Source organism: Tachypleus tridentatus, chromosome 13 (assembly GCF_004210375.1).
Source record: "Tachypleus tridentatus isolate NWPU-2018 chromosome 13, ASM421037v1, whole genome shotgun sequence".
Classification (NCBI taxonomy): Eukaryota; Metazoa; Arthropoda; class Merostomata; order Xiphosura; family Limulidae; genus Tachypleus; species Tachypleus tridentatus.
In genome coordinates this window covers 128,860,177-128,874,445 of record NC_134837.1, presented here as the reverse complement: position 1 = coordinate 128,874,445, position 14,269 = coordinate 128,860,177, and the positions used below count along the sequence as shown (strand labels likewise).

Here is a 14,269-nt window from a genome sequence, read left to right as displayed (position 1 = left end):
TTCATCATTCTTACTCTCTTAACTGTTTAAAGTTTTCCTTACAGTTAAGTTAATAGCTGTTGCAGGCAGGGAAGCAAGCCCCTAACTTATTTAAATGTAAATAATCCATTCCAAGAACTTCCTTTTCTCGCTGAACTTATTTCTCAATTACAACCAGCCAATTTGCTTATCCCTGCATATTAACTACTATTTACAGTATTATTCAGTATTTTTTTTAAATTAATTTAATTACTTTATCAAAAACCTTCAGGAAACTGAATTAAATATTTGTTTATTCAAGGAATTTCTCTGTAGATGTTATAGATACAACCAGTAATGTTATATAACTACAAAATGTCTGTTGTCCGTATGTGTACAACCCAATATTTAAGCTAACTACAATATTTTTTGTAGTTGTAGATATGACCCAATATTTACACTAAGCATAATGACTGCTTTTCTACAATTAATATGTAAACAATGCAATATACATGCTAGTAGCATGTTTTCTTTCTTTAATTAAAGTCTATATAGATAAAACCTGACATGTAGCTACCTATAAGATTTCTTGCTATGGATACAAACAAAATGTTTAATCTAGCTATAAGCTCTTATGAAAACCTACTTTTTAGATTCATAAAAAAGGACTCAAAACTTTCACTGTACTATTTTTCTTCTTCACTGCCTTTTTTTTTATATATATATATATTTGAGAAATTTTATTTCAAAAATTAAACACTTTCCTCAGACCAAGTCACAAATGCAGTGAATAATTGGTTTTCTTTAAAAAGCACAGTTTTGCCAGCAAGGTACTTTCTCACAGACCACACATTTCTCTCACTAAAATATACACTTCGGTAACTTTTTAAATGAATATATGCTTCTGATAAAATACTTATATTCTACTCTGTACAATTTATTTTTAATTTAACATTAAAAATGCTCAATTACATCATAACATCACCAAAGCATGATTATCGTGTTAATTAATTAGAAACAATCTTCTCAAATGTGTTTTTTTTTTTTCCAACTTACTTAATCCTGGTTAAATTGATTAATGTGAAATAATACAATTTTTTTTATTTCCATTGCATGTCAAAGTAACTGAATCTTGTTTTTCTGCAGCATTCACTCTTTATAGTGCATGTCTAAGTAACTGAATCTTGTCTTTCTACAGCATTCACTGTTCATAGTGCATGTCTAAGTAACTGAATTTTGTATTTCTACAGTGTTCACTGTTTATAGTGCATGTTTAAGTAACTCAATCTTGTCTTTCTACAGTATTCACAGTTTATAGTGCATGTTTACATAACTGAATCTTGTCTTTTGACAGCATTCACTGTTCATAGTGCATGTTTACATAATTCAATCTTGTTTTTCTACAGTGTTCACTGTTAAAAGTGCATGTCTGAGTAACTGAATTTTGTTTTTCTACAGCATTCACTATTTATAGTGCATGTCCAAGTAACTGAATCTTGTTTTTCTTCAACGTTCACTGTTTATAGTGCATGTCCAAGTAACTGAATCTTGTTTTTCTTCAGCGTTCACTGTTTATAGTGCATGTTTAAGTAACTGAATCTTGTTTTTCTTCAGCATTCACTGTTTATAGTGCATGTTTAAGTAACTGAATCTTGTTTTTCTACAGTGTTCACTGTTTATAGTGCATGTTTAAGTAACTGAATCTTGTTTTTCTACAGTGTTCACTGTTTATAGTGCATGTCTAAGTAACTGATTATTGTCTTTCTACAGCATTCACTGTTTATAGTGCATGTTTAAGTAACTCAATCTTGTCTTTCTACAGTGTTCACAGTTTATAGTGCATGTTTACATAACTGAATTTTGTCTTTCTACAGCATGTCTAAGTAACTGAATCTTGTTTTTCTATAGTGTTCACTGTTTATAGTGCATGTCTAAGTAACTGAATTTTGTCTTTCTACAGCATTCATTGTTCATAGTGAATGTTTCAGTAACTGAATCTTGTTTTTATGCAGTGTTCACTGTTTACACTGCATGTCTAAGTAACTGAATCTTGACTTTCTAGAGTATTTACTATTAATAGCATGTTGAAATAACTGCTACTTCTCAGCCATCAACAAATAACAATTCAAATTTACTTATATAAAGGTTATGAAGTAACTTGGACAATACTGAATGCTGAGTAATTAATACATTAGCACAAAATCCCATACTGGATAGCTCCTTCTAATGACATGTATATTTTTGGCTGGAGGCACACATACATTGGATTTGATAAAAGACATTATGCACTCACAGAATCAACCAATTTAAAAGGCTTAATGTAAAATACATTCTTTTATTTATGCACAGTGTAGTGTATTATTAACACTAAAATCAGTTATAGTTTAGAACCGAGAAAAACAACAGTAAATTTGACACATGAAGAATGTTTAAATTATCAATGAAAGGTCAGTGAAATGGAGTGTTCTGTGTATGTTTAAATATTTGAGAGTTTACTACATTTTACCATTTAACCTACAAGTTAAATTTTCATGCATCCTTTCCACTCTGGAGAATGCTATGTGTAATGACTTCAATGACAGCAGGATTATACAGACAAAACATGGACCAAATATCTAAAACCAAACTGCAAACAATGAACTATGTATGGGAGATCACAACAGTACAGACGTTTCCAGGCTTTCACTTTGCTGTTTCATTAGTTTTTCAACATTAAAGAACTTTTTTTTTCAAAAGAATGTGATATAATAATTCTAAGAGAATTAGATGAGATACAGAATGTTATCATATGATTTAAATACAGACCATTACTTCTTTGGGTGTGGTGTAATAGTGTACATACTTCAAGTTAATAAGAAAATGTTGTATTTGCACACCAGTATTCCATACACTTAAGACATGTACAGAAAAATAAAATAGTAGTGTAATAGTTCATTAAAAGTTTACCATGGATAAATATTATTCCAAAAAATCACAGATCTTTCCTATACCATTAATCAAGTCTTTAAAATTCTTCCACATGTGACTGGTTGATGAAAGCAGTGGAGTGACAAAGCATAAGTAGAAAAATTAAACAACCCTTTTACTTCAAAATTTTGTTTTTTTTCTGTTTTTCACCTTTTTCCAGGACCCAAAAATTCTCTAAATTTTTCATTTACTTCTTGAACAGTTATTTGGAAGAATATTTCCTCCTGAACTTAATGGTTGGGATTTGTAATAATAATAAAAAAAAGTTTCATACAATTAAATCAATAATACGATTTCTAAAAAGTAGCTTAACTGGCTTTTACATACCAAAGCACATCATGTTTGAAATTGATGAAAAAGGCACTGGCAAAAAATATATATTATAGACATTTTGTACACTGTGCATGAAAAGAATTACATATTATTAAATCAAAAACACATGACATTTTATAATATATGTCCAATTGCTAAGAACTAAAAAATGTTAAGATATTGAATAAAATGATAAAAAATTATATTAACATTCAAGGTTTTATTTCTGAAAGCTCCAAGCTGCTGCTTTATATTGAGAATGAACTTACATTTCACTTTTTATCTCTGTAACTATGCAACGAGGACAAGCTGAAGGAATTACACCTTCGCTTTCAAAGCATAACATTAATTGTTTCATGGTCTGAGGTAGCGCATATGGCAGTTTCTGTACTACATCCTGAAATCCTGGGAGTATAGATGTTCTGAATATGTGACGAGTATAGTGATGACCACATGTGAATAGCACTACATCATGACTGGAAGAAGCGGAACTTTGGTGCGATGCTATTCCACTGTGTTTAGGAAAACTGGGAGGCACATCTGGTCTCTGAATTTGTTCATTCATTAGTGATCTTGTAAGCAGTTCTACTTGATTTGGAGAAAGTTCAATACTATTCCGAGAGATAACACCTTTCTGTAAGTTCATCAGCACTTCTTTCCACAGCTGGGGAGGTGGAATTCTAGCCTCCCAGCCAGTCACCGTGTCAGCCTGGTTAATTTGATGCATAAGGTCGCTAGTTCCTGTCAAAGCCATCATTTTATCCATCAGTTCTTCATGGGGCTTTCCAGCATTAATATTCTGAAGCATATAGTCTGCCACAGTCAAACAGAACTTAGGAGACAGACAGCTGAGGAAATCAGTGCAGATTTTCTGCGATTTACCTTCATTCACACTTCCACTGTAAACAAATCAGAGAGAATAAACTGAAACTCCTTAACACATACATCCTAACTGAATAACCTGCTGGTAGAAATACACGACCATACATACAGCAACCTAAAGACCTTTTGTTCAGAAAATATAAAGTATTATGAGGATGTAATTATTTACTCTGGATATATCTTAAAAAATGAAACAGGTTGAAAACTATTAATTTCCAGTGAAAATTAGACTAATTCTGACACTAAACTTACCTCAGATTTTGCTAAAAAATCATAACTAGTTCCAGGTAATTTATTAACCTTAAACAAAAACCAACAATAAAACATGAGTTTAAGGAAAACCATTTACAAAAATATTGCAAAGTTTTCAGTGGCACTGATTATGAAATCTCTCAAAGGCAGCATTTAAGCTATAAAACAAAAGATGAAAGTCACAAAGATGGGGGAACTATAAACAAGGGCTTCTTTAAAGATCTCAAGAGTAATTATAATAAATAAGTGATGTTACTAATCAAAACATCCACTAAAAGTTTCGATCTTAAGCATCAGATGACAGTACTTATCAGAACAATGCTTGTTAAACACAAATCTGCATAATGTTTTATTTTGTTATCCAACACATGGATCGAGACTGAACATAGACATTATAAACCATTAGGCATCAAAATATTAAAGAACACAAAACGAGAAAGTTACTACATTGCCACAAAAATGGTACTGCTTCCCTAAACAGAATACACCACCCACTTTTTGTTCAAAACTATCAACACGATAATGCCCGATACCTTACTGTGTTATCAAAAATAATTCAGCACACACAGTTGACCAAAGAACAGGGATTCAATAGATAACTACTTAACAGAAAAACAGTCCCAAAGGATAGTACAGCACACACATTTGACCACAGAGCAATGATTACAGGGATTCAATACATAATTATTTACCAGAACAACAACAGTCCAAAAGGATAGCACAACACAGATAGTTGACCATGGTGCAATGATTCCAGGGATTCAATAGATAGTCACTTACCAGAACAATAACAGCCCCAAAGGATAGAACAACACAGATAGTTGATCTTGCAGCAAGGATTCCAGGGATTCAACAGGAAATTTCCATTCTAACCACATAAGAATAACCTAGGCACAGAAAATTGAAAATTTTATTTTCCAGATAGTCTCAGCTTCATTATTCAAGTTATAATAAAAACCACATTTCTAACAATACAAAGTATTCCTTTATTTAAAAAATCAAGTCCAAATTATTTAAATCTAGTTTTAGATGAAGATGTACTTTACAGCTTGACTACCTAGTTTTAGATGAAGATGTAATTTAAAGCTTGACCACCTAGTTTTAGACAAAGGTGTACTTTGAAGTTTGACCACCTAGTTTTGGATGAAGATGGATTTTAAAGCTTGACTACTTAGTTTCAGAAAACATTGTACTTTAAAGCTTGACCACCTAGTTTTAGATGGTGTACTTTAAAGTTTGACCACCTAGTTTTGGATGAAGATGGACTTTAAAGCTTTACCACCTAGTTTCATCAGAAGAAGTACTTTAGAGCTTGACCACCTACTTTCAGAAGGTGTACTTTAAAGTTTGACCACATTGTTCAGATGGTGTACTTTACGGGTTGGCCACCTGGTTTTAGATGAAGATGTACTTTAAAGCTTGACCACCTAATTTTAGACAAAGGTGTACTTTTAAAGTTTGACCACATAATTTTAGACAAGTACTTTAAAGTTTGACCACCTAGTTTAGATGAAGATGCACTTTAAAGTTTGACCACCTAGTTTAGATGAAGGTGTACTTTAAAGTTTGACCACCTAGTTTAGATGAAGGTGTACTTTAAAGTTTGACCTCATTTGTCTTTGTTTTACTTATTTTGCATATCCTACCTGGAAATATCTCCTATAGTGTTGCATTTGCTTGTGCATTTTCTTATAACTTTCTTCTAAATGAGAATATTGTACAAGTTGAACTTACTTTTCCTCACTTTTTAATTTACATAAATCATGTACTATTTTTAAATACTTCTCTAAAGTTACTTACATCCAACTGTAGCAAATCAAATTAGTACCTGTTCTAATAAATGTTGGTTAGCTTCAGTACTTTCCTGATTAACAAACCTACAGATAAAAGATAAATACAAACTGCATTTATGAAAAACAAATATACTGATTTATATCTCTCAACAGAATACAAGAATGAGGTAAGTGACACAAACCTAAAACAATCACTATTCTCGTTTCTTTGTACAATGTAATTTACAAGACATTTCAAACTTATTAATTCCTACTTTACTATGGCACTGAATTTTAAGCATGTAGTTTTAAAGATATCTTAACAAATAACAGCAAATAGAAAACAACAAAAATTGAAAATTATCTCACAAATATAAACATTTAACATCTGAACTTATCATTTCAAGAAATATCACAATTATATGCACTATGTACTACACACACATTGTACAAAAACATTACCCTAAACAAAAGATTCTGAAGGTCTTACTGAAAATAAAACTGAACAATCTTCACAGCTTCTTCTAGCATCTCTTCACTTGACTTTTTTTCCATGGATAAAGCTTTTAACTGGTGTTCCAATGCCTTCAAAGTTTTAGGATATTCAGAACATAAATTACCAGTTTTTTGTCAGTTTTTTACATGTAAATTCCAAACTCTTATCACTTAATTTCATAATTTATTACTTCATGCAAAAAACACTGCTTATAATTAATTTTAACATCTTTTGCATTGCTTGCCAACAAAAGCGATGATTGTAGATGAGCCAATGATATGTCAGAGCCTCAAAATAATAAAATCAAATATCATACTTGCTTGCAAACTTTTACAACAAATTTCAATAGTTTAGTAATACACAATTTGATAATTACCTGTGCATAAAGTCCCTCCAACATGTACACTTTGGCAGCAGCTTGGTAATCTCCAAAACAGATGCAGTGATTTAGAATTGTGGTCACATCACAACAATGAAGAAAACACTAAAAGTAAACAATCAAAAAATGTCAAAGGATCAACAAATAAAACAGTACTTACTCTATTTATACCATCAGGAACAAAAATCTCAACCTTTGTCTACTTTCTTTAGGTTATTCAAAATTTATATAAATAATACACATGTAGAGCCAAAGTGTCTACTGATAGAAAATTTTTAATCTCTACATTTGTCTGTTAAATATTATTTTTTTTTATAATTATGTGTGTTTTTTTTATTGCAAAGCCACATCGGGCTATCTGCTGAGCCCACCGAGAGGAATCGAACCCCTGATTTTAGCATTGTAAATCCGTAGACATACTGCTGTACTACCAGGGGCTTTTTATAATTAAACATGAATTACCACAAAATTACGACCTTTCTCTACCATGTTTTTTCAGCCACTCTAGAATCTGTATGTACATATATCTTGATATTCTCAAAGTGTATGAGTGAACAAAGGATTCTAATGTGATGTTCACAAAACTAGGAACAGAACACAGGCACAATTTTGTATTTTTTTTACATTCGCTTCATACCTAAAAATGTATTATACTAAATATTATCTGTTTGAAAGCAGTGAAAATATTCTTCAAAGACAAATGTAATGGAAGTTGAGTAAAATGTAGTATGTACAGCAATGAACCTGAACCTATTTGGATGACACAGTCTTTTCATCATATGTCTTTTTAAGTTCATTGTATTCAAACAACAAATAGGTTATTAGCTGTCAAAAACAGCCTATGTTTATTAGACATAAACTGATCTCAACCAACAATGTTTTCAGCAAAAGCCATGACACAACAATTGACAATGGTAACAGGATTCCACTTGGAAAGGTGAATTCCTAGGTCTGATAAATCTTTTTCAGGTTTTACCATGTTTTTTATAACTTGTAATAAAAAATGGTAATTGTTTTAGTTAGCAAAATAAAATATTAAAAGAAACATATTAATGAATACTCAAATAAGTTAAATCTGACTAGATATACAAAACTTTGTTTGTTGTGCATTTAATGGTGCAAAGAAATGGTTTGTTTTGTTTTGAATTTCATGCAAAGCTGCACAAGGGCTATCTGCACTAGCCATTCCTAATTTAGCAGTGTAAGACTAGAGAGAAAGCAGTTAGTCATCAACTCTTGGGCTACTCTTTTTATCAACAAATAATGGGATTGACCATCACATTATAATGCCCCTACGGCTTAAAGAGGGAGCATGTTTGGTGTGACAGGGATTCAAACCTGCGACCTTTGGACTACCAGTCAAGTGACTTAACCACCTATTTGCACCAAACAAGTTTTAATTATCATGTCAGCAAAAACATATTAAAGAAGTAAAATATGTTTAAAATATAGAAAAAGATACCAAAAATTGTAATTTGTTTGTTATGCAAATGAAGTTAAATGTAAAACGAATAAACAAAGTCAATGGTCTGTAAAACATAATAAATTAAGATAATGACTCCAACCAACACCAAAGAAAAACCCTGAGGCAAAACATATTCAAAATGATGTTGCTGCTAGCAATTGAACTGATGGTACTAAAGTAAAGAAAAAGGGCATTTGTGATTAAGGAAACTGTAGCTGATGTGGAAAGTTGTCTTGACAACATCACAATTAGCTTTTCAACTGTTGTGAAATTTCACCTTAAAGACAGGCCTGGGGTCCTCATAAGGGATAGGCAGGGCTGCACCATCAGTGTGCTCATTCCCACAAATACCAACTGAGATGAAAATACAGAAAAACTGAATGGAGATGGATGACAATGAAAACTGTGCCAGTCTTTTCTGAAAGTTCAAGAAAACTGGATTAAAACTTGTATTAAGTAATTCCCTTCCCTCTGGCATCAAAAATGCATACAAGAAGTTTAAGATGACAAGAAGGTGAAACCATTTGCTGTGTTGGTCCATCCAAACACAGAGGTTATTCAGTGATAGCATTAAGCTTAATGCTGGAAAGCATGACACTCAAGACTCAGCACTAACAGATGCCAAGTTCCTGTGTGAAGGACTGAGAAAACACTATCTCATACAGACTCAAAATTGTTTGTCAGTTTAAAAGTTATGCATTAAAATTGTAAATGGCCATGTAACAAACAACAATGAAGATCCTGTAAGGTGAAAAACAAACAAGGTGGTTCATGGCAGAACACTATCTGCAGAAGCCTTGAGGATTAACCATCCATTCCAAAACCTTACAGTAACAGCTAGTTGAAGCAGTAGGTCTACAATCAGAAGGAATCTTGGGATCTTTCCCAGTCTTAGAAATTAAAATGATAATAGCACTACACTATGCATCTGGAAAATATTCTTCCTGTAAAATCCAGTTAAAAAGAATATATATGAAATGGAACCTCATAAATGCATTAAAAAGATGTAATTCTAAGGTAAAACAATCCAACAAGAAAAGTGTAAAAATTTCACAACCAAAAACAAAGATTCAAATACTAAACAAATTATACACATTTTAAGTAGAAAATACATATTTAAAAAGTGTATTAAGTATCATGCAATATGTTTAAATATTTTACTGTGAGAAGAAAAATTAGAGGATGTCAGCAACTCCAGTTAGAATGGATCAAAATCTGAGACAGATTAAGTTCTTGTACAGAACCTTTAAGAATTTAAGAACATACAGACAGTTCTGATATTTCATCTGATATATTCAACTTCTGACACAGTTACACACTTTGTATTGTAGCATTATAAGTATATAGACAAGTCTGACACTTAACATGAAAGGTTAAGATTTGAAACAGTTACCTATTTTATAGAATAGCATCTGGAACATACACAGCTTTATAATTTGCACAAGACTGTTAAGAGCATAACAAAAACTGGAGGGTGCATAGAGGATGATGTATTAACATGCAATGTCTACAGAGGTGAGAATGACCAAATGAAAAAAATTCTGAAATATTTTGATTATAATTGCATAGTGTGCTAGGGGAGTCTGGGGCATGTCCCTCTAGGAAATATTGAAAATTAGGAATTTTCTGGTGTGTGTTTTTTTCACATGTTCGACAGAAATGATATCCTTAAACTTTACAGTAAATTAGTCACACCATGTTAGTCATTTGAAAGTGCTAAATACAGTAGTTCCATGAGTTACATTGTAGAGTAATTCTGTGAAATAATTTACCCACTAATTAAATATCATACATAAAGCTTTTCCTTTCATCACAGAGCAATACCTGTCCAGTGTACTCTCTGGGTGTACAGTTTGACATTTGTGACTCTTGATAGGTCATCTTCTGCTGTGAATTCTAAGGTAGTGCAGACAAGCCCCTGGTGGCCAACCTTTAGATAAAAAAGTGTACTTCACTGACATACTTCCTTTGCATATCATCCACTCCATATCCTTCAGTTTCCATGAAGTTATAAAAATTGTGAATTGACCAGTCAAGACCTGAGAGGTTTAAGCTCTAATGCTTGTATTGTGGCATTACAATCAAGGCTTATGAGATGAGAAGTATATCTTCACGAAATTGATCCTATATGTCAAAAACAACAGAAGTTCTTGAAAAAAGGACATGTATTTAGAGCAATCAAGAGCATACCTTTAGGGTAGCATGAAGAGCATATGGACCATATGGTGGAGAATCTAACTCTGACAATGGAGGTAGAGACAGGAAATTTTCAATCCGTGAATTATAATAATGGATAATACGTGGCATCTGAAAATCAAGAACATTAATAACATTGTAGTGATTGTTGCAATACTGTAGAACAAGACAACTGTAATAGTACATTTAAACCAAGGCAAGACATTTATCAATAAAACAAAGAACTTTTATTATTAGTATTAATAAAATTACTGCTTTAAAACAAAATATTTTTACACAATGTTCACAAATCTTCCTACAGCTACATTAAATCATGTTTTAAAAAGTATTGCCAAAAACAATGCTTCTCACCTAACATTTTTATTATTTTGTTTTAAATAACAAGAAATTCCACAGTAATTCAGCATTTTTAACTACAGTTGCCTTCATGCTGGACTGACAATTATTTTTTAGGTTTAGAGTATCATACTGTTTAGCATTCAAGGTACCCTTAGGCTGTTACTAGCAAGATCACTGACTTATGAAATTCTGTCAATTAACACAGTACTCAGCATTAAGAGTAAGCCAACAGTTCAGGATGGAGAAGTTAAAGATTGATTTAGGCAACTGGTTTCAAAGTCTTATTTGACTGACAAGTAAAGAATAATCAGCATTTCTTTCCATACTTTTGCTTACCTACTATTGACAGGTAGTAATTTTGTATTTTTACACAAAATTTAGAATTCTTTGTTTCTTTGTTTTCCTAAGAAATTTTTAGGAATTCTTCAGTATTTAATTAACTTGCATGATAAGAACAAGTAAATTATGCCAGTACTGAATATTTACTAGTATTCACAAAATGAATCTTTCCTTCTAAGTTTGCAAGCACTGATGTGACCACCACTTGTGTAATAAACCACTGCAAAGGAACAAAAGTGTGCCAACCCTTCATACTTTAACAGACTTACATTCAAAATTCAATTAAATATAATAAACATAAATTTCACTTGTTAAAAATAGCTTATAATTCAAGTTTGTAACTGGAAAAAAATTTAAAAATTATCAATTTTCATTTTTTCTGTGACTCATCCAAGTTCCAACTTATCAGACTCAGAATTTTAACATCATAAACAGACTGTTGCAGTTTCCAACCAGTTAGAACACAAACTATACATAATTATGAGAAAAATCTAAAACTGTATCTCAGAACAGTTGGTATGGGTACTAACACTTTTATTGATAAGCAGAGAACAATGTTTCAACCTTCCTAGGTCATCTTCAGGTTAACAAAAGTACACAAGTTTTCTGTTTGATTTCAAGTAGATTTCTCGTCATCAAGAAAAATATAAAACTGTAAACTCCTACCATCTTCATTTGCTGAGATATCAATAAATATGTCAAACCCAGTAGAGAATTCCCCCATACATAGCCAATGAACACATATAACACCAACATAAACTGATTATTTAGTACTTATGTTTTACAAGGTTTTTATTAATCTTCCTACCAAACACCAGTAGTGAGCAAAATTTAATTTGTGGTGATTATATGTTGCTAAAGAATTTTTTGTAACCTACTTATAGCTCACTTAGAAGATCAGGCATATTACTACAGGTTTTTGGCATCTTGTTCTAGTGTTGTAGGAATACATGTTTTGTGATACATATTCCATCTTCAGTAGGCTATACTGAACATTGTAAAAAATTTCTACAGTTCTAATATTTAAGTAAAGAGTAATTGAGATACAGAGTACAAGAATGAAGTCAATCAAAAAACAAAAACAAGAAAGAATAGGATAGTACAACACCTGTAACAATGTTATACAAGTTATTCAAAACAGACTTAATTGTAGTGAAACTGTGCTATTATTTAAAGTTAGGAGTTTACTTATAAAAGCTAAGCTTCTCTTAATTAAAAGTTCAATACTGGATGATCTAGATCAGATGCTTTTTTAAATTTTTAATCAAGATTGGGCAGTTGCTGTTTTCATTACATGTGCAAACTGCAAAGTATGGAGAATTTTATAGTTGTTTACCAATGTTACTAAAAATGTGCCTAATGTTTGATGTTGTAGCCATCGTTTTATTGTTTATCAATACACTTTGATTTCTGTCAAAGGAATTAGCTGCTAGTTTTATTAAACAAAAATATATTTTCTGTGTCCTGAAAATGAATATCTGAAAACTGGTCTGATAATAAGCTCAAAGACCCACATTGGGCTATCTGTGCTGTGCCTGTCAAGAGTACTGAAACCTGCATGCAAGTCCTCTAGCTTACTACCGAGCCATATCAGTTCTTATTTTGTAAGACTTAATGAAGATAATGATAAACATCATCTCAAGTGGAAACTGCTCAAGTAGACAATGAGGACAACTACAACTCTTTGTTTTCATGTATTTTCCTTATTTATTGCTAAATATTTTGCAGCAAAGGTAACTGAAATGTAAGTATTAAAGATTTTCAACTTAACTAACCTTCAATAAAAAGATATATAAATCTAAACTAGTTTGAACTGTGACATAACACTTCACAATCAAATGGTATTTATGTTAATTAATGGGAAATGGCTAACGAGCTTCCATTGTGTTTTATTACTTTACTCCACATTACCAGAAAATTAAAATAATGCAGATGAGAATAAATTAACAATCAAAACTGTAAAGATAAGTAACTTAGAACTTTCAAATCAATACAGCAGTCAGTGTAGAGGAAAAACTAGTATTTTTTCCTTTTATTTCATGTTTTTCTGCCTAAACTACACTGCACTATGATGATTTTGCTAGCTAGTTTCAATATAAAGACAAAATATTAAATTAAAAAAAAAACACTTGACATTCACTCAAAAGATTTTATAAAGTTATTCAAAAGAAGTACAAACAATAGCAGACCATCTATTTTGAAAAAGCATGGCCCACTGAGGAAGGTAAACACAGACCCAGGTGGGATATATGCTGTGGATCAATGTTTTGAAGTGTACAGTAAATATAATGGCAGAGATGTAGAGAAGGTCCAGTGTACAAATCTGGATCAGAGAAGTGTGGCAAACCCCCATGCATAGCTGAAGCCCCAGATGATGAAGAGTCCAACATCTTCAAAGCTGAGGTCGTTGCTGAGTTATAGACTAGAGACCCATAGTCCAGTTTTGATTGATTGTATGAGGACACAATAGATCTTAAACACAGAACACTGATCCACTCCCCACAATCATCTGAATACCAAGTCCACACTTTCTTACAGACTTTTCTGTAAAGGTTTTGTTGCAGCCAAAACAGACAGTATGGAGATCTCTTACTTCTGTAAAACTTCACAACAGTGATATTATTTATATGCAATGCTTTCTTAAATTGAAAATAACTATTACCAATAAGTTGTTCCATTATAAAGTTTTTAAATTTATCATGTTCTTCTAAACACTTGATTTCAGTTATCAAACAAATGTTTTCAGACAATAGTTAAAATCTTGAAAACTGAAGATCACAAGTGAAATATTAAATTATTTAAGTAACCTTCAACTGAAGTGAATTACTAAGAAATCTAAAAGAAGAGATTAAGGTTTCTTACAGCAGTTTAGTAATAAATGAAATTTTCTACATAACTCTTCTATTAAAAAA

At 31.6% G+C, this 14,269-nt stretch overlaps 1 pseudogene across 1 annotated transcript in view; it reads right to left on the bottom strand.

The window, feature by feature from the left end:
• Positions 1 to 255: 255 nt before the first annotated feature.
• Positions 256 to 14,269, bottom strand: part of LOC143237938 (uncharacterized) — an 82,878-nt pseudogene continuing 68,864 nt past the window's right edge. The window contains exons 25-30 of the transcript XR_013020344.1: positions 10,674 to 10,790; positions 7,016 to 7,123; positions 6,634 to 6,728; positions 6,200 to 6,248; positions 5,152 to 5,258; positions 256 to 4,136 (exon numbers count right to left, since the gene is read on the bottom strand). The product of XR_013020344.1 is annotated as an uncharacterized LOC143237938 (transcript). The remainder of the gene's footprint in view (positions 4,137 to 5,151; positions 5,259 to 6,199; positions 6,249 to 6,633; positions 6,729 to 7,015; positions 7,124 to 10,673; positions 10,791 to 14,269) is intronic.